The 3529-nt window shown below is 35.0% G+C and overlaps 1 long non-coding RNA gene across 1 annotated transcript; it reads right to left on the bottom strand.

Moving 5' to 3' along the window:
• Positions 1-328: 328 nt before the first annotated feature.
• Positions 329-2979, bottom strand: LOC135718434 (uncharacterized). The gene is made up of 3 exons (XR_010520791.2): positions 2680-2979; positions 2012-2133; positions 329-1853 (listed from the first exon to the last, which is right to left on the bottom strand). It is a non-coding gene; the product is annotated as an uncharacterized lncRNA (long non-coding RNA).
• Positions 2980-3529: the final 550 nt, after the last annotated feature.

Here is a 3529-nt window from a genome sequence, read left to right as displayed (position 1 = left end):
AACATTTAATTTACTAAACTTGTGTATTTTGAGTTCTTGCACCTCAAATATTTCATTATCTAAACTTGTGTATTTTGAGTGCTTGCAAATCAAATGTGTCATTTACTATACTTTTCTATTTGAGTTCATGCTAAGCAAATTATTTATTTTCTATATCAAGTTAAATCAACTTCTAAAATCTTTATCAAAATGCTTCAGCAATTTCACAGAAACACATGACATGTGTAATAAAATTTTGGCAATTTATTTCACAAAAGGATTGCTCCACAGCAAATTTCATACATTTAAACTAGCATGAGACAGTTGCATTAAACAACTCTCTTAAATTTACAAATGTGATACAATCTGCAGTCAAAAATTAAAGGGGGGGTTTAATGGTATTTCAAGCATTCTGACTTATTAACACAGTTATAGAGTTGTTTCCTCATGCTAAACGTAGGCAAAGTGTCAAAAATGCAGTTGGGCGTGTTTCAGAGTATTTCTGTGCCGAATGCACTTCGCCAGGGTTCGTACAAGTTTCGGCTAATTTTTTTCGATTACGGTTCTAACTGACGTTTCAGGGGTTTTTGATACGTATCACTTCTTTATATGGGCTTCCGCCGGAAAACTTCCCCCGGAAAACCCCGCCCAGCCGTCAGTCAGCGGGAGACGCTAGAGCTTGCTAACAGCTTATCACGCCACTCAGCTTTGTTTAATTTCAAAAGTCAACAATGGCACAACAAGAAGTGTGTTTTTGGATGTAAGGAGAAGACATCCAGCCTTATGGAAACAATGGATATAGTTTATTATCCGGATTAGCAGCGGAGTTTTGCGTGTGTGTTTGATGCGGTGGATTTTCATGACGAGTTACACGTGGTAAGTAAGACTTCTGTCTTATGTTGGAAATAGGCGCGTGTATATTATATAAATGACACGAACATGTAGTGAATCATAAGTTAAAACAGTGTTGTATAGTGTTGCATGACTCGTACTCGCTCCTCCCGTGTTATAACTCCTCCTTCTTCATTTTTTAGTACGTTATCGGAAAGATTCGGTAAAGCTAATCTTTCTTTTATAAATCTGATTAAACTAAAGACTCTTCAGAGATATAAAGGATGTCATACTACTCCATAGGTACTCCAGATTAATATCAGAAATGCAGAAACAGCGTGTGTTACGTGAGCTTTAAAGTCTGTTTAGCAACCCACAAAAGTAAAGTTACCCTTTTAATGGGTTCAAGGTAACATAACTGTTAAACAGCATTTCATATTTTTCAGTCAAAAATGTAATTCTCTTAGCAACACAACATACCTTTTAACAGGCTCAAATTGTTTAACAGCATTTTATAAAATGAGAAATGAGCAAGGAATGTTAAACAGCCAACTTCATATATTAACACCACACAGTTCCATTAAACATGACAATTTCTTAAACTGAACCGCTTTGTTAATACAATAACTTGTCAATAAAAACTAAGTAGATACAAGTAAAAAAATCAAAGTAACATCAGTTAGATAACATTTAAGTAACTCTTTTTGTCTTTTGTGTGTGCTGAGGTAGTACAAGTTATGCTTCACATCAACTTGTTCTTTAAGGTTTGCAGGATAGGAGACAGTTTCCCCATCTTCCATGCCAAGCAAAAGTTTTTTGCACAAATACCAATGTTTTTGCAAGTCCTTTAGGAATATGTACGTGAAAAGCATACAGGAATCCAAACAGGACAAGAAAGGCATCTGGAAGTTGGTTGTGGGTGGTGACCAATTCGTCCTCAAGAACAACAGAGAAATTCACTGCATTTGGCCATTAGAGCTGTAACGCACAACCATATATTGCTCCAGTGGCTCTCTCTCAATATGCACTTCAGAATAATCAAGCTAAAAAATCAGGAACAAAAACGATTAAGACCATGAAAATGATGCTGCCAGAATTTAGTACATCACTTATTAGGAATGATCCATTACATGGCTTCTACACAGGTGACTTTTGAGTTCACCAAATGTGTGAAACATGCAGGGGCAATCATGATACATACATGGAAGTGGACTTATTTTTGAGCAGTGTCTATGTTCTAGTCTGTGGTGTCTGAGGACGTGGAGTCTTGAACGATGAATCTTTTTACACCCTGCACTCCCAGTCTATCATCTTATTTGAAATCTGAAAAGAAACATTTACATGGTTAAACATTATGATTCAAACAGTAATAGCAAGCACGATCTTAAAATAAGCAGGTAGCAAGCGCAACAATTCTCTCTCATTAAAACAAATACATTGACAAATGCAATAAAATGCATATTACTAGTATACATGTGTGTCTCATTTACATCTCATTGCGTGATATTCAGTTAATCACTTAAACAGACAACGATTCACATTAACCACTGTTTATTACTTTTAGACCAGTCACTTAACACATCGACTAATAGTATAAACACAAACCAAAAATCCTGATCAATACATATAAAACTTGCACTGCCATAACCTTAATATACACATCATAAGAAATAATCATTTAGACCACCATTACGCTCAAGTTATCGTCACATTGGGGGGGTTCACGTGCGCCACGCGTGACCTACTTTTCATTAAACACAGTTAAGCTACTTTTTAACTAATAAAGTGCATAAAATAAACTCATAATAATTCCCACAACAGTCACTGAAGCATTAAAGCAATAAATAATAGGTTTTCTAGGGGTTTTACCTGCAATAAGGGAACAGGTATTAGAGACAAACAAACACGCTGAGTTTCCCTCGATCAGTCTATTGTTCTATGATACTAAAGGAACGCGTGCTTGACCCTAGTCACCTGTCCACGCCCCCTACTGGAATCTTCCAGTACTGCAGTCACTAAATTCCCTAGACAAATATGGCATTACTCACAAAAGACAGCAACAATGTGACAACGCATCTAAAAATATTATATCTACATCACATCTAATTGTTAAACACAATTACGTACATGAAAAGTAAACATAATGGCCTTTAAAATTGATACATTGAGTTTAAAGGTGAGACTTACAGTACCCCATGAAGCGACCGATCTGTCATCTTGAGGAGAAGAACTCAACGCGAGCAGCTTACATGAACACGGATGACGTCAGACGCAAAAACTCTAAACTGAGGGATTTTAAGTTGGAGTACATTAAAGAGACAGTTAGTGCAAATTAAAAAACAACATGTATACATCTAACTTAAAAAGTTTAATTTTTACAAACTCATAAATATCTGAAAGTTCTAAATACTCAACAAGGTTAATTAATTTGAACTAATTGTAATGATTTAAGTTAACAGTACTAAATACAATTAATTACTTTGAGCATTCGGGTTTACAGTGTACTTAATTAATCGAAATTAATCACATTTTAATCTCATATAAATATTTGACCTGAGAACAGTGAGAAGTTATTTTTTACACGTGGATTATTAGTATACCATTGAATAATGGTTGAATACATAAGCTTAAGCAACAAAATATTGTTTATTTTTAATAATAATAATAATTTTTGTTCAACCAAGTCCTTGTACTCGGAGTCGGGCTAATGTCCACGCTA

The sequence above is a fragment of the Paramisgurnus dabryanus genome, chromosome 10, assembly GCF_030506205.2.
Source record: "Paramisgurnus dabryanus chromosome 10, PD_genome_1.1, whole genome shotgun sequence".
In the NCBI taxonomy this organism is placed as follows: domain Eukaryota; kingdom Metazoa; phylum Chordata; class Actinopteri; order Cypriniformes; family Cobitidae; genus Paramisgurnus; species Paramisgurnus dabryanus.
Note: the sequence above shows the minus strand (reverse complement) of the source record. Positions and strands in the feature narration are given on the sequence as shown.